Raw genomic sequence first — 24,577 nt, 5'->3', positions numbered from 1 at the left:
GTCATTAGAAAACGGACCAATATTTTTTCGGAACCCGCAGAACTGGTTGATTTACGGTCCCCGTACTATATACCCAGCTTTACTCCCAGGATCATTAGGAGAAAATAAAGGAAAAAAGCATGAAAACAGGAAAGTACTTAATCCACCACATTTTAGGACTGGTAACTAACTGTCACATTTGCTTGTGCTTTCAACCAGACTGCCAAACCAACACCAAACTGATCACATGTTCAGCATCATGGCAGTTGCAGATTAAACAGAGGCTAAGATGGCAGCCTTCTTGGCTGAAAAGGATAGGAGAGTTTAGTTCCACTTTAACCAGTGAAATGTAATAGTCATTCAAGCTTCTCTGTGCAAACAAATATTAGCAATGGTTTCATATAGGTCTTTTGAAGAGAATAGAGGGGCAAATGAAAGAATGGGGCAGTTACTGTATTTGTGAAAAGGGGTCTGACTCCTAATTTAGTGTTGAGGTACATTTTTTCCTCTGTATGTTAAAAAATGAAAAAAAAAATTAATGGGGTCAGGGAATGGCTTTCTGTCATATAGTACAGTATTACTACTTGATGCAGTTTAATCCCCTAACTGGATTCCTTTCAGAAAGATTTAGCTACCAGTTATCTGCCTTTGCTGCTGCCCTTCAAAGACTTCTGAAGACGGGGACATTGGAGCATCCAATTCTCATCCAGATGTGACTTTTCCTGTCTTAATTATTCCTCTAGACTTTACTACTATCCTGCATCTGTTGTTTTTCATTTTTTTCTTATCCTTCTGGGCATTGCATTTTCCACTTGCCAGAAGTCGTTGTCAAAAAGACTGGACCCTCTGTGCAAGGTAACGTTCCAACAATATTGTTGTAGCAACTTTTCTTCAAACAGAGCCATTATAGTCCACAGCCAGTAAGCAGAAATGTGTTTTTAGTAGTCAAGCTTCTAGCTACTGCTGTAATTGTGTTGTTGGTTGCTATTTCATTTGCAGCATTTTGGCAAATAAGCCCATGAGTACTGAACACACTGTGTCTCTTTGGTTATATAATTTAAATTTGATGCTTTTCTTATAAAATGCATGTTGCCTTTTTAGATGTTTAAGGTGAATATTTAATTTTGATAACAGAATTTTGGAGTTATGTTTTTTATTGTACAGTATATCCATAAGCTTGATACACCATAGAAAAAACCTTAAAAATGTATGCCCATCAAGTTGTATCAGAAAATGATTCAGATTCTATGTGAAAATAGAACGCAATTGTAACAAACATACCACCGTTATTGTATTACAACGAATGACAAGTAAATTGTTCCAGAAGCAGGTGACTGGTATGCTGCTCATTTTTTTTTTATTCTCCAGAGCTTTGGATGCTTTTCCTATATGCATTTGAGGGAAATTAAAATTCTAAATTTTGCTAATCCCTATTTATTACTTGAATGCCCACAGTTACAGAAATATACTCCATTTACAATACATGTATACTTCTAAGCATTCTGTATAATAGAGGTACTGTATTAACTTTCCATTTAAGCTTACATAAATGCAATATATGCAATTTATTGGATAGAATAGGATATTCAGAGTGGGGAGATTTTATTTATGACATTTGTATTTTATAGAAAAGATATATGGAAGATCATAAATCACTATTGAAAAAATATTTTTACATGCAGAACTTCAAATAACATCTAGTAGTTTAATATTACAATGTAACTTCAAAAGTTGTGTGTGTCTTACTGGATAATTATTTGTGGTTTCTAAGCGCAGAACAGTGTTAAGCGCTTAAAGATCAATGCAGCTTTTAATGAAGCAAGGTTTAATAAAAGGTCCAAAACCTGGGGGCATTCTGTATCACATCAGTGTGCAAAACAACCCTGACATCCTCAGTTGTTGTTCTTGTGAGTTCTCATAAGGAAAATTTTAGGTGTAAGATTTTTACGGAGGCACCTTCAAAGGGATGCTGACAATGCATATTTCCTCATTACAAAATTGAAATTGCACTAGTGGTTATAGAAATGATGAAATTAATGAATAGAATGATTGAGAAATTGCATAGTAAAACAAATACCAGTTTGTTTAAGCAGTAGCTTAAACCAGGTATACACTTTGAAAATTATAATTTTATTAATTATAAATATATATTAAATAAAATAAATAAATATATATTATAAATTATATATTTGTCTTAAATTACTTTTTCACCTTACATTCATGGAAATTCAATTTTGGTGGCCACGATGAGTAGCTGGGGGTAGCACCACTCCTGTCTCCAACACTCAGCTGATTGGAGGAACAATCTGCAAGTAGTTCCATTGCTGTGCCTGATACCATTATTAGCAATTGGCACTTTCCATCACAACCAAACCTGTTTACATAGTTTAAATAGTTAAGAAAAAAGACACAGGTCCATCCAGTTTAACCTATGTGTGTATGCATGCGTGATTTTATTTTTCCCCTAACAAACCCTTTAGCTTTGTATATTCTGTTTCTTGAGGAAGACCTCTAAAAGCTTTTTGAAATTGTCAACACTCTCAGCTAAAATCACTTCCTGGGGGAGGGAGTTCCATAATTTTACTGCTCTTGCATTAACAAACCCTTTCCCCAATCTAAGGTTGAACCTCCTTTCTTCTAACCTCAAAACGTGGACTCATGTCCTCTTAAAGGACCTTAGAGTAAACAGTTTATTACAGTTGCTGATGTTACCTTTGGTATATTTTTATATTATAATGATATCCACTCTAAAGATCCTCTTCTCCAAAGTGAATATGTAATTGATATTTACAGCTGAGGTCCTCCATCCCCCTTGTGGATTTTGTTGCACTTCATTAATATCTTTCTAATTCAAATATGTCTTTCCTGAGGATTGGTGACCAAAACTGAGCTGCATATTCAAGATGAGACTGAACCATCATGTGTAAAGGAGTAGAATTATTGATTTATCTGTTGAACATGTGTCCTTTTTTATGGCATGAAAGTATTTTGCTAATTTTGTTATCTGCCGCTTGGCATTTCCTGCTATTGCAAAGTCTGTGATCTACAAGCACCCCAGATCTTTTTCCATCATTGATTCTCCCAGAGGAGTCCTTAATAATGTGTATTTTGGTACCCAAGTGCAATTTTACATTTCTCAATATTGTACTTCACCTGCCATGTAGCTGTCCAACCCCATATTTTGTCACAGATTTCCTGTAATCAAGCTACATCATGGGTCTAATTCACTAAGAATAAGGAGAAAAAGCAGTCACTCTACATCTAGTAACTCCCAATTAAGCCCTTAACTAGGTGAACATGCGAATGGAAAAGTGAGTAAGAGAGCATTAGTAAATTCCAATTTGGCATAGTCGTGTTCCATAACTGGCAATTGCCAACGAGTTTCCTATATGGAACTGCACTGCAGTATTCAGCTATGTTCATGTACATGTATGCCAATAAACCATTCCTATATGGGGTGTGCTCTACCTTGTGTGTGGCTATTTATTTATATTACAATTATTGTGCATAGTTTGTTTTCTTCTTTTGCTACGAATGCTGTTTATTAATGATTATTACAGAGTAATGTCTGCTATTCCGTGAGGTTACATGTATTTATCATTTACAGTTACATAGCTGTTAAATTTTAATTTATTTTTTCATGTTATATTTCTTTTTTAAGAGACTATAGAGTTCTAATTATCTATGTTCCTTCTTTAATCATACTAAACTGTTATGCAAGTCTAAATGTAGTCAGCACATTGGCCTAGTGGTCTGCACTGATGAACAAAAAGCACTTAGGTCATGAGTTCAAATACCAACCATGCTAACACCCTGCGTGTTGTTCACTAGTGTTTGATTATTTTATTTCCACACAATAATATTTTTGCTAAATAACATACCATTATATGCAATTGAGCATGCAAATTATGGAAACAACCATGCTGATTTGGCAGTGGCGATTAGGCATTCGCCTATTTTCAGTATACTATGTGGTTTACAAATTTAAGCAGGTGATACCATGCATGGGATTTGAACATTTTTTGGGGATTTCGCCATTGAAATTTTAGGGAGGTGGTAGGTAGCATAGGTGGGATTTGAACCCATAACCTGGTTATTGCTAGTTCAGAGCACTAAGCCACTGTGTTGATCAGATTTCTATAGTAGTATAGATAGTAGTACTATGATGGAAACATATAGCAGTCAAAATTCGAAAAAAAAAAAATCATTTAGACATTAACAATTATTTATCATATAATAGAGACCTAAGAGCCTGGTTTGGATTGGGGGGACCCCCACGTTGATTTTTTTTCTGATTAAATTCGTTTTATACCCACTTGTTGCGAGCAGCACTCCACTGCACAAAGCTACGTAGAGATCCCTGGACACAATTAAGAGCTACCCCTAACTTTCTAAAAGTTACTAAAGTGGATTTATATTTTGAAAATGTTGTTGCAAAGCAAACAAGGATTAGAAGTAGTTAGCAACTAGCTCATTTTAGGTGACCATACACTATACAACCTGATTGTACAAACTCTGTACAATCTCCTTTAGATTTACCAAAACTCTATAATGGGAGGACACACCAGCTATCCGATCACTCTGTATCCAATCAGGCAGGCCTTTGTACTACATAATTTATGGCAGATCTAAAGGAGATTGTACAATCAGATTGTGTAGTGTATGCTGAGCTTTACAGAACCCAGGACACACTTCTCCTGTTTTAAATACTAAAGCTATCCATATAGGCTGTTATCTAATCTCTCATTTCCTGCACTCTCCAAATGAACAGATCTATGCAAGATGAATTTAAGACAAAACAATTGTCTGTATTTAGTGAGACCAGTGATCCCCGATTAATTGTATTAGAAAATCATGTACCTAGCTTTGGGTGGTTGTGATCTGCTGGAAGGAGGGAGGGCAGCCATAGGTGTGTGTGCTAATGAGGTCAGCTGATGAATGCTTTCCTGTGTCTTACTAGCTTCTGTGTATAAAATCTACATACCAGCAAGAGATGAAGCGTTGTACATGTACAAATGCAGGAAGTCTACTGTGCATAGATTCAGAAGTGATGTGTGTTCTGAGTATCACTAAACACGAAATTCCAAACACTATACATCCCCCTAAACCCTGGGAATATCAAGACATCTCCCACACTTACCTTGCAAATCAGCAACATTTCCTAATGATAAAAAGGATTGGAGATAAACAGCATTGGAGCTGTTAAAAGCTTGCTCTTTTAATTTTGGATTTACACTTTTTTTCTCTATTTAATGACTTGCATGTGTGCAGAATAAAATTATTTAGTAACAAAGTATATTTAATAGAGATTGGAAGGTGTGTTAACAATACATTCCACTTATAAAATATTTTATTAATCCTCCAAAAAAAAAAAAAAAACAGTTCAAAACCGATTCTACATTTTGTTTGGACAATAGGAACACTATTTTGTACATTCATCTACTTTGCCCACAAAATTGACTGGCATTGAATGTTGCAACATTTTTTACAGCACTTTACAATAAGGTTAGATGGCCCCTGCTCTAAAGAGCTTACAATCTACTTAAATTGGACAAACCTTAAATTTCATAGTGTACAGCGGGGACAAAAAAGGTGCGCACTAACCATGTCAAACATTTTAGGATATAACAACTTTTACCACCCCGTCCGCATCAAAAGTTTAAGTGCAGGATTAACCCTTTCACTGCCAGGTCCATACAGACCTCCAACACTGCCCCCAGGTGGCCAAGTCGGACCTCATTTCTCCTTGTGTTATAAGCTCGTGATCACTTCAGTGACCATGAGCTTATAGCATAATTGTTCAGCAGACACTGCTGAACAAACTGATAGCTCTGATCAGTGGCTAATGAGCCACTAATCAGAGAAATTTAACTAAAATGTGACCACCCCCCCCTGCAGCCACTGCTTTGCCGCTATGTCTCCCGCCCCTCCACCTGCCTATGCTGATATCTAATGTGCCCCCCACCCTCACTCTCCCTTACACTGACTTACCCATCCTGCTCTAACCCCCCTCCCCAGCACCGATCCCCCCTCGCAAACTCCAATCCCTCTGTGGCTGTCCTGCAGCTGTCAGGTTCACTTCTCTGCCCTTCCGCCCACTGTTTGTGTTGCAGGGCAGCCACAGAGGGAGGAAGGGAGGGATGAAAAAAAAAAACCCCAGTGCTGCTGCGACCCCCTCCTCCAGTGCCCACCCCACTTGTCTAATTGCTAGGTGCCGCCTGCCCCGCAGCTGCTAGCCGGCGCTCTCACCTCCCCCTAACGTCGGCTTTCCATGCTGCAGGACAGGCGGAGAGGGGGGGCCCTGACCCCCCCAACCATATGCTGTGCCCCACCATGCCCCCCCCCCAATTAAAACATTTTTTTTTTTTACAAAAAGGCAATGTCTAAGAGGGAGAGCGTCCCCAGTCAGCTCCTGCGGGTGATTCCTCCCCCCTCCCTCTGCTCGCTGACACTGCATAATGCGAGCGCTCACATAACCATGGCCACCCGATCTGCTCCTTCCCCTGCATCCTCATTGGCAGGGAGAAGAGCGAATTGCAGGAAGGACTCCACCAGGACTCTCAGTTACTGAAAAAACAGACTGATTTCTCCTGTCCTTTGGACAGGAGAACCAGCCTGTAAGTTCCAAGAGATGCCAGACCAGCGCTGTCAATAGCAGGGGCAGGACAGCAAGGGGAGGCTGGGGAACCCCACAGTGGCAGAACACCAGGACCCGGTGGCAAGACAACCTTTGCAATCCTGATAGTTTTCCCACTGCTTTGGACCCTTATATTTTCTTGGTATGCCGGTGACATATATCTCTTGTTTTCTGCCACCCTGGGGGGGCCCCAATACAGTAGGAAGGGAGCTCACTGCAGAACATGTGAAAGGGCCATTGTGGGATTGAAGTAAAGGGCCCCAGGATATATATATACATTTTAAAGTTGCCCCCCTACCTTTGTCCCTGCCCCCCCACCATGTGCCCCCCCATAAATATGAAAGCTGGAGATGCCACTAGGGAGAGGGGTGTTGTGGGGTGGGGGCTGGTAAACGTGTTTTACCACCCCCCTTCCTTTGCTGTTCATCACTGACAGATAATATGTTTACTATTGTCAGTTTGTGAAAGAAACAATGTTTCATTTTATGAGTCAATAGAAGTCTATACAGACTCCTTATTGATTCATATGCAGCGCAGCTCAGGTTGCAGAGAAAGTCCCTTTCTCTGTTTAAAAAAAAAAAGAGACATTGGAGGTCTATTTAGACCCCTGATGTCTCTCCAAAGCACCCCCCCCCCCAAAAAAAAAAATTAAAAATAAAAAGTTGTAAAACAATTAAAAATAATTGTAACACTGGGGCAGGGGGGTGTTAGCGGTAAAGCGAAACTAGTTTTAGCGGCGTTTTACCGCTGTTAAAGTGGTGCTTTTCGGCCGCTAGCGGGGTGCTTTTAACCTCCGCTAGTGGCAGAGGAAAGCTTAAAAGCGCCCAAAAAGAGTTGCTGCTGAATCGCTTTGCAGGCTCTTCGGCAGCGGTGCCCATTGATTTCAATGACAGGGGCGGTTTAGGAGCGGTGTATACACCACTCCCGCACCGCCCCAAAGATGCAGCTTGCAGGACTTTTTTTCCTGTCCTGCAACCGCATCGCCTCAGTGTGAAAGCACTCAGGCTTTCACACTGGGGCTGCAGGAAAGCCAGTTTACATGCACTTTTCAGGCTATATTTTTAGAGCAAAAACGCATGTAAAACGCCTCAGTGTGAAAGTAGCCTAAGGGTAGATTTAGACATGTGTCTAAATCTCCCTTGTCTCTGAAGCCCAATCCACATTTGGATCAGGCTTCAGAGGCTACTGACAGGCAGTGAGGAAGCAATGCGACGCCTCCTCATCGCCAACCTTAGCCCCATTTTACCAACAAATGCACTGCAACCACATGCATTGCGCAAGGTTGCGGGGAGTTTGCGGCGCATCCCCTTGACATCAATGTGTAATGTTCGGCGGAAGACATCGCTACAAGTTGGGCCAAGTTTGCCGCAGGCACAAAGCATCTTGACATTAGCACCCTATCCACTGCCTATTACAGCTTAAAGTGGAGCTCCACCCAAAAGGGTAAGCTCTGCTTGTTTGCACCCTCCCCCACTCCAATGCCACATTTGGCACCTTTTGGGGGGCGGGTACCTGGTCAAGACACACCCACCAGTGTAATTAATTCTGTCTCTTCATGTATGCCTCAAGTACTGTTGATCAGGAATACGCACTCTTGGCAAATGAAAGAATGCATAAGCTATATAAGCATATGTATCTGTGCAGTGTATAATGGAAAAGATCAAATGTCCAAACCTCTGGCCATGATCAGTGATACCAAAAACAAAACAATTCAAGTTGTAAGTTGTTGGGCATGTGGAGGGTACAAAGCAAGAAATGTCAACTTTGTGAGGGCTGGTTCACACAAATTGTTGACAAGCACATTTGTCATCAGCATCCACCCCAACGACCCCAGTGCTGCAAGGCAGGAATACTAACCAGTTAGCCACTGTGCTGCCACATGCATGTAGCTTCCATCTCTGTGGTGATAAACAACCCTAAGTCCCAGGTGTGCAAAAAGTTAATGAATGCAGATGTACCCTGGAAGTCCTGAGTGCCATCGACCAACCTGTTTGCCATCTGGTTCCAAGGCTGGTTATGGCTGATTACTGTCAGCATGCTGCTATAGGGCCATCTCTAATTTTGGGGGCTTTTTGCTTGGTAAGAGGCTGCAATTGGTGCTGGTGTGGAATTCACAAGGCTTCTTCTAGTCCTTCCCCATGGAACACATATGGCAAGATTTGCAATGGTAGTGGAACCCTCCTACACCTAAATACTACATTTCTTTAGGCATTTGCCTATAGGTGGTGAAATTACATCAGGCAGGAGTTCTGTTTCTTGATTTATTCTGTGATATTTAGTGTTTGTTGGTGTGTGAGTGTAGAATAGTGGTGTTACCCTCTGAATTTTGGTAATGACATTTTGATCAGGATTAATAATGTTGGTACACATTTTTGTGATGAAAATTATGATCATTTGGAAATACTAAACAACACACACAATTGTTACTTATTTTAAATTTGCATCGGCAATGGTATTGTGTGTGATTTGTGAATACAGCTGTGAGAGTTTGTGAGATGGAGAGCAACAAGTGCATTATCTACCATTTACTTATCAGATGTCAAACAGTCTCTGAGCATGCTCAGTGTATTCAGGGATATGGCTGAAATGGCAAAGTGGCTGAGCATGCTCAGTGTAACAAAATATATTTCACAAATGGCAAAGTCCCTGGGCAAACACAACACAAATATACTGTGTATATACACCACCTCTTCATCTAGATAGATAGATAGATAGATAGATAGATAGATAGATAGATAGATAGATAGATAGATATAGATATAGATATAGATATAGATATAGATATATAGAGAGAGAGAGAATAATATCTTACGAAAACATTACACATTACTAGCAATGTAGCATTTATGAATTAAAAAGTTAATCTCAAAATTAAAATGTATGTTTTTGTGGAAGTAACAGTAATACAATGAGAATCCTAAATGTCTTGCAGGACAATTTTTTGGGTCAGAGGCTAGACGCACCAACTAGAAATAAAGCGTTACTGTCATGGTTATGCAGTAATGTGTGTCTGTCAGCTCACCTTTCTTTCTGTGTTCACCTTTAGAGGCCAGCCATCCTCACCTGACTGTTTAAATAATCTTCCCTCAGCATAGCTTCACCCTGGTCTCTAATTAGGAACACTATATTAACCTGGGCATTGCAAGCCAACCTTGCTGATCAACCATTGTGTGCTTTCGTGTGTACTTGTGTTTCCTACGTCTGATTCCAGTTACCCACTATGGCCTGTTCTCGACTATCCCTGTCTGCTTGTGACCCTGACCTTTGGTGTGTTATGTTTATCCTTGTCTGCTAGTTGCCCCGACATTTGGCTTATCCCTTACTTTCCTTGTTGTTCCAGCCTGCTGCCTCCTACCTCTTCTTCTGTAGTCTACCGTGAGAGTGAGCTGTGAGACCCTGGGGGCCGCGACCTGGAGCCAGACTGCAGCGCAGTCCATCTTCACCACTAGAGGCACTGGTGAACACCTGCTGGCTCTTAGACTCCACGCCCTGAGAAATCTATGCTCTAGCTCCCAGTGGGATCTCTGTCAGTGTTCCAATAGACCTGCTTCCTGAACCTCCCAGGGTTCAATCCGCAGCAGTCAGTCCTAAGGTCCATTACCTTAGCGGTGCACTCCTGACTTCCACGGAGTGTATCTGTCACCTGGTCTCAGGTGACCTGACAGTTTGATCAGCCATGGACCCGGCTGACGTGCAGCTTCCTGCAGTTGATTCATTACAGGGCATAGTCCATAGACTTGAGACCCAGGAATCGCATCAGACCCAGGTGATGCGATTCCTTCAGGATTTGGCCTCTCGTTTTGAACAGGTTCAGGCCTCATTAGGACCCCCGGTTCAACAACCTCACCTGCTATCTGCTGCTGCACCTATCGCACCAGTCGCAGCCACACATTCATTACAACTGCCAGCTCTGGCCCGTTTCTCTGGGGACTCCAAGGCCTGCAGGGGGTTCCTTAGCCAGTGCACAATTCATTTTGAGCTTCAGCCCCAAAACTTCCTGTCCGATCGGGCAAAGGTAGCCTATATTATATACCTCCTGTCCAGCGAGGCGTTAGCCTGGACGGCCCCTCTGTAGGAACTGAGTGATCCAGTGGTTTATAGCCTGTCTGATTTCTTGAAACTTTTTGGGAATATCTTCGAGGAACCGGGTCATGTCTCCTCAGCGGCTAGCGCCCTTTTATGTCTCCGTCAAGAGTCTGCTTCTGTGGGACAGTACGCTCTTCATTTTCGTACTTTGACTGCTGAGCCGAGCTGGAATAATGAGGCCATAGCAACCTTTTTACATGGCCTCTCTGATAGAGTGAAGGATGAATTAGCAGGAAGATCCCTCCCTGGTGATCTGGACAGTGTCATCGCCTTGTGTAACCAGATCGATATTCGCTTACAGGAGAGGGCCCTGGCTCCATGTCTCTTCTCTTCGTTCCGAGGAGCACCTCCTGCCTGCTGAGGAACCTATGCAGCTAGGCTGGACCAAGTTATTGCCTGAAGAACGCGCTAGGCGCAGAACTCTGGGCCTGTGCCTCTACTGTGGAATCAAAGGTCAAAGGTCATTTTCGTGATACTTGTTCTCTTTGTCCGGAAAAACGCTCAGGGCTAATACATCTGGAAGGTGGAGTATTGGACCCTGAAATATCACCTTCACCTTCTCGTGTTCTCCTTTCTGTGTTCCTTCATGTCAGCGCTTCCCCTCGTTCGGTCTCGGCATACCTGGATTCCGGAGCTGCTGGCAATTTCATGGACTGGGGAACTGCATCTTCCATGAGACTTACTCTTTTGCCTCTCACAACGCCATTGGTGGTCTTGGCAATTGATGGCACTGTTCTTCCAGGGGGTCCTATCCGCTTCCAGACCCTCCCTGTTAAGATGTCGGTAGGGACACTCCACCAGGAGTGGATATCCTTCCTTGTCTTACCTAAGGCTTCATCTCCTATCATATTAGGTCTTCGTTGGTTACGGCTCCATTCTCCACATGTTGACTGGACTGCTGGACAGATCTTGACTTGGGGTTCCTCCTGTTCCTCCTCCTGCCTACTCAAGGTTACCCCAAAAGAGAAACTTCCTGTTGCCACCATCCCAGTATCTTCTGCTCTTCCATATAGCATATAGCGATTTCTGGAATATCTCCTGCAATAGTCGGGCTGAGGCACTCTCTGGGTCATGTGGCACTCTGGATGAGGAGCCCACCTGTGAACCTGAGGGGGTCATTCACTCCAGTTTGCATGGCCATTTCCCTTTGCCTGTCCCTGGACCCCCTTGGACACACACCCAGGCTGACTCGTCCACCAGTTCCACGGTCGCTACACCCTGTGATGCAATTCTGGTGGTCGCTGCACCTGGCGATGCTGTTCAGTCGGCCTCTGCACCAGTCCAGCCTATGCCCAGTGAGCTTCCTGATTCTTGTTCAGGACCTTCTGTAACCTGGCCTCACCCTACTGCTACTACGTCCGTTCAAACCTGTTTAAGCTGCTCAATCAATCCTTTGGATAGACTGCTTCATTCGGCCAGGTGGGGTTTTCAATCTTCTTTTCAGGGCTCTCTGCATTCTGTTTGCGTTTCAGCTATCCAGCTTAACTCTTGTGACACGTCACCTTCTAACCAACCTGACCTCAGGGATCCACTGACCTCTACCCAGTCTGATGGTCCTGTGTTGGATGTCCAGCTCATCTTTAAGGGTCTGGGGGACCCTGCTCAGACTCCTGATGGTTTTCTCGTGCCCTTACCCATTCCTAAAAAGCCTTTAGTCCTCAATAAGTCCTCTTGTCCTCTCCCTACCTCGGTTCCAGTCTCTGAGGATAATCTAAAGTATGAAGTTAGTCAAGTTTTGGATTCCCGGCTCCGTAAAGGCATTCTTCAGTACCTCGTACATTGGAAAGGGTTTGGTCCTGAGGAGAGGTCTTGGATCACTGCATCTGAGGTCTTTGCTCCTCGTCTGTTGAGGAGGTTCCATCTGGAGTTTCTCTTTAAGGCTGGGCACATGTGGGGGAGGGGGAGGCCTCGTAAGAGGGGGGTACTGTCATGGTTATGCAGTAATGTGTGTCTGTCAGCTCACCTTTCCTTCTGTGTTCACCTTTAGAGGCCAGCCACCCTCACCTGACTGTTTAAAAAATCTTCCCTCCCTTCCCGCATAGCTCCACCCTGGTCTCTAATTAGGAACACTATATTAACCTGGCCATTGCAAGCCAACCATGCTGGTCAACCATTGTGTGTTATCTTTCATGTGTACTTGCTGTGTTTCCTACGTCTGATTCCAGTTACCCACTTTGGCCTGTTTTCGACTATCCCTGTCTGCTTGTGACCCTGACCTTTGGCGTGTTATGTTTATCCTTGTCTGCTATCCTTGTCTGTCGCCCCGACATTTGGCTTATCCCTTATTTTCCTTGTTGTTCCAGCCTGCTGCCCCCTACCCCTTTTTCTGTAGTCTACTGTGAGTGTGAGCTGTGAGACCCTGGGGGCCGCGACCTTGAGCCAGACTGCAGCACAGTCCATCATCACCACTAGAGATTTTGGTGAACACCTGCTGGCTCTCAGACTCCGCGCCCTGGGGAATCTATGTTCTAGCTCCCAGTGGGATCTGTGTCAGTGTTCCAGTAGACCTGCTTCCTGAACTTCCCAGGGTTCAATCCGCAGCAGTCAGTCCTAGGGTCCATTACCTTAGCGGTGCACTCCTGACTTCCACGGAGTGTATCTGTCACCTGGTCTCAGGTGACCTGACAGTTACTGGATCTACTGATTACCAACAATACAGACCTGATCACAGATGTGGAAATACGATGCAATTTAGGTAACAGCGATCACAGGTCAATTGGCTTCAGTATAAATCACACAAATAGGAAACATAAGGGGAATACAAACACACTGAATTTCAAAAGAGACAACTTCCCTAAACTACGAACCTTGCTAGAAGGCATAAATTGAAATAAAATCTAAGGAGCAAAGAACACGGAGGAGACATGGGTTTGCTTTAAGAGCATATTAAATAAGGGCATCTCATTGGCTAATAAATTGGCTAATAAATGTAAAAGAGCGGTCCAGGACAAAAGTCCTGGATGGCTTAACTCCAATGTAAAAATGCATATAAAAGCAAAGGAGAAGGCCCTCAAAAAATACAGGGTTGAGGGATCATCATCAGCATTCAGACTTTATAAAGAATGCAACAAGAAATGTAAGGGTGCAATAAGGACTGCTAAGATAGAACATGAAAAACACATAGCAGGGGAGAGCAAAAAAAATCCAAAGAAATTCTTTCAGTATATAAACAGTAAAAAAGGGAGGACAGACCATATTGGCCCCAAAAAGAATGAGGAAGGACATCTGGTTACAAAGGATGGGGAGATGGCGAAGGTATTGATTTTATTCTTCTCCTCAGTCTTCACAAGGGAATCCGGGGGCTTCAGTAACCAAAACTGCAGTGTTTATCCTCATGACACATCACATGAAGCACCTCCATGGTTAACAGAGGACAAAATTAATATTAGACTTGGGAAACTTAACATTAATAAATCACCGGAACCAGACGGCTTGCACCCGAGGGTACTTAGGGAACTCAGTCAAGTAATTGCTACACCATTGTTCCTAATTTTTACTGACAGTCTAAGTCTACTGACTGGAATGGTACCAGCTGATTGGAAAAAAGCCAATGTAGCACCAATATTTAAAAAGGGTCCAAAATACATCCCTGGGAATTACAGACCAGTTAGCCTAACATCAACATCAATAGTACATAAACTCTTGGAGGGGATGATAAGGGACTTTATCCAAGATTTTAGTAATGAGCTTGGATTCATGAAGAATCGTTCTTGCCAAACCAATCTATTAACCTTCTATGAGAAGGTGAGTTGCCATCTAGATAAAGGAAGGCCCGTAGACGTGGTGTATCTGGATTTTGCAAAAGCATTTGACACAGTTCCCCATAAAGGTTTACTGTACAAAATAAGGTCCGTTGGCATGGACCATAGGGTGAGTACATGGATTGAAAACTGGCTACAAGGGCGAGTTCAAAGGGTGGTGATAAATGGGGAGTACTCAGAATGGTCAGGGGTGGGGTCCCCCAGGACCAATCCTGTTTAATTTGTTCATAAACGACTTGGAGGATGGGGTAAACAGTTCAATCTCTGTATTTGCGGACAATACTAAGCTAAGCAGGGCAATAACTTCTCCGCAGGATGTGGAAACCTTGCAAAAAGATCTGAACAAATTAATGGGGTTGGCAACTACATGGCAAATGAGGTTTAATGTAGAAAAATGTAAAATAATGCATTTGGTTGGCAAAAAGATGAATACAATCTATACACTGGGGGGAGAACCTCTGGGGGAATCTAGGATGGAAAAGGACCTGGGGGTCCTAGTAGATGATAGGCTCAGCAATGGCATGCAATACCAAGCTGCTGCTAACAAAGCAAACAGAATATTGGCATGCATTAAAAAGGGATTAATTCCAGAGATAAAACGATAATTCTCCCGCTCTACAAGACTCTGGTCCGGCCGCACCTATGCTGTCCAGTTCTGGGCACCAGTCCTCAGGAAGGATGTACTGAAAATGGAGCGAGTACAAAGAAGGGCAACAAAGCTAATAAAGGGTCTGGAGGATATTAGTTATGAGGAAAGGTTGCGAGCACTGAACTTATTCTCTCTGGAGAAGAGACGCTTGAGAGGGGATATGATTTCAATATACAAATACCATACGGGTGACCCCACAATAGGGATAAAACTTTTTCGCAGAAGGGAGTTTAACAAGACTCGTGACCACTCATTAAAATTAGAAGAAAAGAGGTTTAACCTTAAACTATGTAGAGGGTTCTTTTAAAGAGCAGCAAGGATGCAGCAAGGATGTGGAATTCCCTTCCACAGGCAGTGGTCTCAGCGGGGGGGGGGGGGGGGCATTGATAGTTTCAAGAAACTATTAGATAAGCACCTGAATGACCGCAACATACAGGGATATACAATGTAATACTGACATAATCACACACATAGGTTGGACTTGATGGACTTGTGTCTTTTTTCAACCTCACCTACTATGCAACTATGTAACTATGTAACTATGTAAGAATCAATGGTTGACACTTGCATTTATATATAAATAGTACATAGTTTGCCAGCTCTCACAAATTCCCGGTCGGGAATGCTTGTTTGTCATTCCCACGTTTCGGAATTTACTATAGCACGGGGCTAAAATGAAATGAGAGTAGAATTGTGACTAGTTTTCAGTCTGGGCATGCCTAGTTGTGTCAGTATAGAGTTCTAAAAACAGGGGGAATGTATCTCTTCTCAAGCGGCGTACACGCGGGTGGACTTTTCGACCGGACTGGTCTGACGGACTGAATCCGGCGGACAATCCGACCGTGTGTGAGCCGCATCGGACTTCCGACGGACCATTTCAGTCGGAAAGCCGACGGACTTTAGATTTGAAACTTGCTTCAAATCTTCCCGCCAGAACTCAGCGGAAAGCCCGTTCATCTGTATGCTGGTCTGACGGACCAAATATGACGCAAGGGCAGCTATAGCACCTGCCCGCGAGAATGTTTCCAGCGCGATCCTTTTGCGCTGGTTCTCGGTGACAGGGTGCTACATCTCGCACTCGCTGCAATAGGAAAAACACATTTTCCTATTGCAGTGAGCGCGGGGGGAGGCGACAATGTCCCTTAGGTCTGGTATGGATTTTAAGGGGAACCCCCCTACGCCAAAAAAACAGCATGGGGTCCCCCCAAAATCCATACCAGACCCCTATCCGAGCACGCAGCCCGACCGGTCAGGAAAGGGGGTGGGGATGAGCGAGCGCCCCCCCTCCTGAACCGTACCAGGCTGCATGCCCTCAACATGGGGGGTGGGTGCTTTGGGGGAGGCGGGTGCCCTGCGACCACCTCACCCCAAAGCACCTTGTCCCCGTGTTGATGAGGGCCTCTTGAAGGACCTCTTCCCGACAACCCTGGTCTTTGGTTGTCAGGGGTCTGCGGGCAGGGGGCTTATCGGAATCTGTGAGCCCCCTTTAATAAGGGGGCCCCCAGATGCCGGCCCCCCCACCCTATGTGAATGAGTATGGGGTACATCATACCCCTACCCATTCACCTAGGGAAAAAAGCGTCAATAAAAAAACACAGTGCACAGGTTTTTAAAGTAATTTATTAGGCAGCTCCGGGGGTCTTCTTCCGACTTCGGGGGTCTTCTTCCGACTTCTCCGCTCTCTCCAGCTTCTTCTCCTGGTGTCCGGTTCTTCTGCCGGGCTCCTCTGCTATCTTCTGTCGCTCTTTTGCTAGCGGTGGCCTGGTCTTCTGCATCATCTTCTTCCCTCTTCTCTTCCTCCGATGTTGACACGACACTCTCTCCCGCTGTAATGCTGTGTGGACGGTGCATAATGACTTATATAGGCATGGGGCGGGGTCTCCCGGTGATGTCATCCAATGACCCCGCCCCCTTATGACATCACAGTCCCAGCATGCCCCGGGACTGTGACATCATAAGGGGACGGGGTCACCGTATGACATCACCCGGTGACCCCGCCCCATGCCTATATAAGTCATTACGCACTGTCCACACAGCATTACAGTGGGAGAGAGCGTCATGTCAACATCAGAAGAAGAGAAGACAGAAGAAGACGACGCAGAAGACCGGGCCACCACTAGCAAAAGAGTGGCAGAAGATAGCGGAGGAGCCCTGCAGAAGAACCGGACACTGGAAGAAGAGGCCGGAGAGAGCGCAGAAGTCGGAAGAAGACCCCCGAAGTCGGAAGAAGACCCCCGGAGCTGCCTAATAAATTACTTCAAAAACCTGTGTACTGTGTTTTTTTATTGACGCTTTTTTCCCTAGGTGAATGGGTAGGGGTACGATATACCGCATACTCATTCACATAGGGTGGGGGGCCGGGATCTGGGGGCCCCCTTTTTAAAGATTCCGATAAGCCCCCCGCCCGCAGACCCCTGACAACCAACGGCCAGGGTTGTCGGGAAGAGGCCCTTGTCCTCATCAACATGGGGACAAGGTGCTTTGGGATGGGGGGCCGCAGGGTGCCCCCCTCCCCCAAAGCACCCACCCCCATGTTAAGGGCATGCGGCCTGGTACGGTTCAGGAGGGAGGGGCTCGCTCGTCCCCACCACCTTTCTTGACCGGCTGGGCTGCGTGCTTGGATAAGGGTCTGGTATGGATTTGGGGGGGACCACCATGCCATTTTTTTGGCATAGGGGTTCCCCATAAATTCCATACCAGATCTAAGGGCCTGGTATGCTCCACGACGGGGGCACGGTAGGCGTCAATCTTGCCGATAAAAGCGGCGAGATTGACTTCCTTTTCTAGTCCCGTCGTACCCGAGTCACGTTCAAAATGAACGGACTTGTCCGTGTGTGGGCAAGTCCGTTCATTCGGAAAGTCCGCCGTAACTCCGTCGGGAAGACCGGCGGACCTAGTCTGCTGGAAAGTCCGGTCGTGTGTAGGCAAGTCCGTCTATTCAGAAAGTCCGTCGGAAGTCCGTCAGGAAGACCGTCGGACCTAGTCTGCCGGAAAGTCCGGTCGTGTGTACAGGTACGCTGCATCAGACTTTCAAGCATATTTCTGCTTTCACTACAATATTTCAAGAAATGTAAAAGCAAATCATCTCCAAACAATATACCACATGTTTACGAACCATTTAATCTATGAGATTAATCTCTAAACATTATTTGGACTTGCAATTCCCGTGCTTCTACCACGAGTACTGATTTAGTCAGTCACTGATTTATGTGACCTATAGTGAATTTGATTTTGCAACTATTTATTCCATGCGTGCTATAGTGAATACCTTTTCCGACTAGATTTAGTTGTTTTCTATGGATTTTAAGTCGTTCGTGACCATTTGTTCCCCCGTTTGCCGACTAGGTGCTATAGTAAATAATCCCCTATGTGTCAAATTATTTCCCTGCATAACTTGATATCATTAGCAAACACTAAAATTGAGGCATTGATACATATCATAATATATAATTTATCTAGTAAACAAATTGAACAACATGGCTGACATACACAGCTAGGCTCCACCTATATGTAGCGCACCCCCTTAGGAGCCGCAAGCAGAATGGGGTCCCCCAACCTGCACAGCCAGCCACACCGAATTTCCACATTCACTCCAAAGTCAGAGAACAGTCCGTGTTTTTTTTTCTTTTATTGAGGGATAATAACTTGGATAGGGATGGGAGATTATGGGATGCCCACTTGACTTGAAAACAAACTTCAGGAACACTCTATCTATGTACAGTCTCTATATACAGCTCCTCTTCTTATTCCAGCACACACTTACTTACAGAACCCAGCTATGTCACCCTGTAGTAATTTTGCAGCAAAGGCCCATTACAGGCAGGGACTCTCAGCCCCTATACTTGAAGAACAGATAGGGTGACGCACCTCACACTTTCCCAGCACTTCCTCTCTGTGGTCACTGATCCCAGCACCACCTCTTCAGGCCTTGCCAGCTCACATTGCTGCAGCTGCCCCTCTCACTAGCCCTCCAGGCTAATTCTCCACAGTCCTCCAGACTGACACTCACCAGCCCTCCCGGCTGACTCTCAGGAGATCTCACGGATGTGCTGACCTGCTCCCGCTGTCCTCTCTTTTTGCTTCTCTGCCTTCAGGAAGGTTTTCCTCCGTGTGTTGTAGGGGGATTCTTATAGTACCTAAACCTCAGGCACGAGGTCAGCCCCTCAGACTAGAGGGCACCCCCAGCCTCCTTAGCACTCCAGCTCCATCTTTCACCTGACTGCCCCTGCTGCCATTAATCATGCCTATTTATGAGGCCTGGCCCCGACAGCACTTTACTGGGGATTGGCTGAGGTTTTCATAAATATTCCTAACAGCCCCTCCTGACTTCCACTCGCTTTGTCTAGAACATTCTCCAATGTTACAGAGAACAGGGGGAAGCACCAGAAGAGCTGTCAGGATGAGTCACCCAGCCTCTGAGTTCTTCTTTATGTTCCTTGATGGTGTGTTTGTGTCAATTCATCCTTGCTTGCATCTTCTGTCCTGTTCCACTAACATAAAATCTTTTGTTACATCTTTTGCTTTGGATGACTGATGTACATGACATTACTGGAGGTGCAGTTGTATGATCCTGGTTTTATTACCATTGCAGTGTACATTTGTGTGTGGGTTTGTTTTGTTTTTTAATTTTTTTTCCCTTTCCCTCAGAAATTTTCTTTTTTTTTAACATTCTGCTAAAACTTTTGTGAATCATTACTGCTCGGACCTTGAAGAAGGGGACATACTCTGAAAAGCTTGTGCTAAAAAAATGTATGTTAGTACAAATACAAAAAGGATCACGGACAGTACTCAATTGTACCATGAAATCAAACAGGTCAAATAAATCCTTTAAGTAGCACTTGCACTTCTTTATAAAGGTACAGTGGTACTCTTACAATTTTGATTACCTACTGTACCTTATAGCGTAAAACACAGTGTAATTGACTATCATCAAACAAGGACACTTGCATGGAAATAAATGATTTAAATAGCACACAGGGTACCTGCCTTTCAGCATAACAATTTGTCCCCAGGTCAGAGCATTTTGTATGCATTAAATGAGCAAGAAGAAAAAACATTTCGAGAAATGTAGGAATTTATGGGTGCTTGTTACTACAAATGGATATACCACAATAAATGTAATAAAGATAGATTTTTTTACAGAAAGAAATAGCGTTAAAAAAGTCACTTCCTTCATACAATTTTCCACACAATTGATATACATGTCTCGCCTTGTGGCTTCCTCAGGAAATGCGAGGATTTGTTTCTAATAAATAGATACAAAGATAAATCAAAAAACAAAAAGTACACTTACAAAATTAAAAAAATTAGAAAGCAAAGAAAATAGCATCAAAAACATATATAGGAATACATATCAATACACACATGGATGCACCCTCATGGATGGCAGGGATTTCCTAACCGAAGGTTCCTGCCTCAATGTTTTGAGGACTCAGAGCTGGGTTTATAGTAGAGGGGTGAAGTCAGAGTGAAGTTCAGGACCCAAACAATCCCGCCGACCAAAACCTTCCAAACATGCCGGATCACCCGCAGAGAGAGATATAAATCAATGACTTATATATATTTTAAAACGGTGTATCCTGTGAATCAATCAAAGTGTTAATATGACATGTCAACCTCAGTGCATGTCTATATATATATGTACTTGATTAAGATACTAGGTCTTTCAACAAGAAGAGAAGGTGTGCTTACATAAAAAAACTTCTTTTAAGTGGATATCTGGGAGCCTATGATTTGCTGCTGACAACAGTGATTACCCGGCTTGTGTATGGCCAGAATCTGAAAATAAGATAACATTGGGATATAAGGAACGGTTTATGGTTGTGGAAAATTCCCCTATAGATTGATTTGGTAAAGTCAAAGATTCCTGCTTACATAAGGACAACTTGCCTTCATGTACTATTTGATCCGTGGGTACAATGACTCCAGACGAAAACGAGGCATAAATATGACCTTATGTGAAAGGAGTCGATCTGCAGGTAAAAGCAAGGAACAAAGGGGAAGAGAAACCAAAAGTATACCAGACCTACATATCTAGATGATGCACTGTAAAAACAATGCATCATAAAAGTTGTAACTATGTTGAATGGATCTACCTGTCTGCAGTTTCTCACTGTGTATAGGCTCCCAGGGACTCCAGCAACATGGCTGCCACCACGTTGGTCTCTTTATACCTCTCCCCAATGCGTCAGACGGACGTGATGTTTCATGTCACGCCGTAATGATGCTAATCGGATGCTATGGAGGAGAGTCACATCACAGGGTTTACGCCGCCCCTCCACTGAAGGTGGGGTGACACCACCGCATGTGCTGGCCTTATATCTGCAAGCCGTGACACAACGGGGGCCAGTGTCTCCCTGCACTGAAGCACTACCTCGGAATCAGACACACGTGGGTGCTCCTGTTTCCACGGGAGCTCAGTAACTGACCTCATGAGAAGGCCATACTGGTAAGGATCCCTGGGCGTCCATACGGGAATCCTATGGCACAAGGGTGAATGGAACAGGTGGGACGCTGTGCCTGATAAACATTCTGAATGAAAGAAACATAAAATAAAGTAAAATAAAATCTAATAATATTCCAGCACAAACAACGTGTGTGCGGTGTGTAAAACTGAGTATGGGAGTCCTGCTGGAAATACGGGTGCATCCTTACATCAATACATGTAGTCAAAATGCAATAAAATTTATACAGATATATAAATATGTCATATTAAACTACCATCTAATAAGTCACATTGAATACCCCTCTGCACATAAGGGAAATACTTAGGAAGATTTTTGACAAAGGTCAAAAACAAAAAGTGGCATACATCTAAAATAGCATCAAAACATGGTATCCACAGGAAAGTGGAAAGATGATGGTATTGGGAATTAGATCCATACTGATGGAACTAGGGGACTACATTGGTTTCTTAGGGACTAAAGAAAGGGCTTGTAATTAGCAGCAACGATGGGAAGTGTTATCATAATGGGGGATTTTAATTTTCCAGACATAGACTGGGCGGAGGGAACCACACATTTGTCTAAGGCTCGCCAGTTCCTAAATGTCTTGCAGGACAATTTCATGGTTCAGATGGTAGACGCACCAAATAGAAATAAAGCATTACTAGATCTACTGATTACCACAATACAGACCTGATCATGGATATGGAAATACGGGGCAATTTAGGAAACAGCGATCACAGGTCAATTGGCTTCAGTATAAATCACACAAATAGGAAACATAAGGGAAATACAAAGACACTGAATTTCAAAAGAGCCAACTTCCCTAAACTATGAACCTTGCTAGAAGACATGAATTGGGATAAAATCGTAGGAACAAAAAACACAGAGGAGAGATGGGTTTGCTTTAAGAGCATATTAAATAAGGGCATTAGCCAATGCATCCTATTGGCTAATAAATTTAAAAGAGCGAACAAAAGTCCTGGATGGCTTAACTCCAATGTAAAAATGCATAAAAAACAAAGGAGAAGGCCTTCAAAAAATTCAAGGTTGAGGGATTATAAAGAAAGCAACAAGAAATATAAGGGTGCAATTAGGGCGGCTAAGATAGAACACGAAAGACACATAGCGGAGGAGAGCAAAAAATAATCCTAAGAAATTCTTTAAGTATGTAAACAGTAAAAAATGGAGGACAGACCACATTGGCCCCATAAAGAATGAGGAAGGACATCTGGTTACAAAGGATGGGGAGATGGCGAAGGTATTGAGTTTATTCTTCTCCTCAGTCTTCATGAGGGAATCGGGGGGCTTCAGTAACCAAAACTGCAGTGTTTATCCTTATGACACATCTCAGGAAGCACCTCCATGGTTATCAGAGGACAGAATTAAAATATGCCCCGTACACATGATTGTACATTCCGACAACAAAATCCATGAATTTTTTCCGACGGATGTTGGCTCAAACTTTTCTTGCATACACACGGTCACACAAAGTTGGACGGAAATATCGAACGTCAAGAATGCGGTGAAGTACAACACGTACGATGGCACTAGAAAAGGGAAGTTCAAAACCAAGTGTGTCACCCTTTGAGCTCCTTCTGCTAATCTCGTGTTGGTAGAAGTTTGGTAAGAGACAATTAGCGCTTTTCAGCCTTGTGCTTTTCAGATCGTCATTACTGCGCTTCAGTTTGTGCTTGTGGCAAGCCATCACTCCTGAGCAGAGGCTAGTCGCCACGTTATGGTACTTGGCGACGGGGAGAAGTCTCCAGGACATCAAGTTCTCGACAGGCATCTCCCCCCAGGCTCTGGGGATCATTATTCCAGAGACCTGTTCTGCCATCATTCAGGTCCTGCAGAAGGACTATATTAGGGTAAGTTTTCTCCTTTAACATCACATTATATGTATTTCATGTTTGCTAATGTATTGTATTTCATTTATCATTCCCTAATTACCATGATTGTAATATGCTGTGAATGTCCCCTTTGTCCTCATGCATGCTGGAAGCTTTTAAACTTCCTTTTTTGTCCTTCATGCATATTTGCCTTCACTAACCTCCCCAGCATGCTATCCTGGGACCATACACACCTAGCCTAGTCACTTAACAATGTATTTTGTCAGCTCCATAGTAGTGCTTTAGCCTAAACACCCCCTAAAATGTGTACAAATGTTATTTGTGTCTTTAAATTCATTCCGAGCGCAAGAGGCTTTTTTTTGGGGTTCCAAAATCATTTTGAACACTCCTTTCCCCCAACCACTAAAGTCAACTGATACCAATCCTCTATCTGCTGACTTTGCCAAACCCATACACACTATACCTACCTCTTTTGTGTTCATATTTATGGATGAATTCACTAAAGCATGTAGTACAAGGGCCTGCCAGAATACTTCCAAATGGTACTGTTTAAAGTTTTGTTCTCCTATTATCTTGATAGGTAATTGCAGAATGTAAAAAAGTGCTTCAATTTGTACAGTGTATATTCATATTTTTGTATTATGACACTTCTTACCTGTCCAGTGGGCTGCCAATAGTGTAAGTAAGGAGGGCCTGGCCAAAGTACCACACATTATTATGTATGCATTCAGCTCTCAATGAAGTGGAGAGGGTTACCTGTCCAAAACACCCCCCCTGAAATTTTTACAATGGGCCAACAAAGGGGTGAGGAATCTGATAAGTGGAACTTATCTTTTTGCCTTTAAATACTCCTTCATAAATTTTAATACTTATTTTGGCCAAGAATGTTTGTGTTTAATCAGCTTGCAATGTTCATGTGCAAAATTACTATTTTTTTTTCTTGTTTGACTCAGTTTCCTTCAACGCCACAGGAATGGCAGACTGCGGCCTCCCAATTTGCCCAGCATTGGGACTTTCCCAACTGCGGAGGGGCAATAGATGGGAAGCATGTCCACATCGTCCCACCCCTCAACTCGGGGTCATACTATTATAACTATAAGGGGTTTAATAGTATTGTGATGTTGGCGGTGGGGTCAGCGACATATGAGTTCCTGTATGTGGATGTGGGG

The 24,577-nt window shown here is 43.6% G+C and overlaps 1 protein-coding gene across 1 annotated transcript in view; it reads left to right on the top strand.

Moving 5' to 3' along the window:
- Nucleotides 1-214: 214 nt before the first annotated feature.
- Nucleotides 215-24,577, top strand: part of LOC141110754 (excitatory amino acid transporter 2-like) — a 470,509-nt gene continuing 446,146 nt past the window's right edge. The window contains exon 1 of the mRNA XM_073602336.1: nucleotides 215-834. The gene's annotated coding sequence lies outside the window, so the exon portion shown is untranslated. The remainder of the gene's footprint in view (nucleotides 835-24,577) is intronic.

The sequence above is a fragment of the Aquarana catesbeiana genome, linkage group LG10 (genome assembly GCF_042186555.1).
Source record: "Aquarana catesbeiana isolate 2022-GZ linkage group LG10, ASM4218655v1, whole genome shotgun sequence".
Lineage (NCBI taxonomy): Eukaryota > Metazoa > Chordata > Amphibia > Anura > Ranidae > Aquarana > Aquarana catesbeiana.
This window is presented reverse-complemented; position numbering and strand designations above follow the sequence as displayed.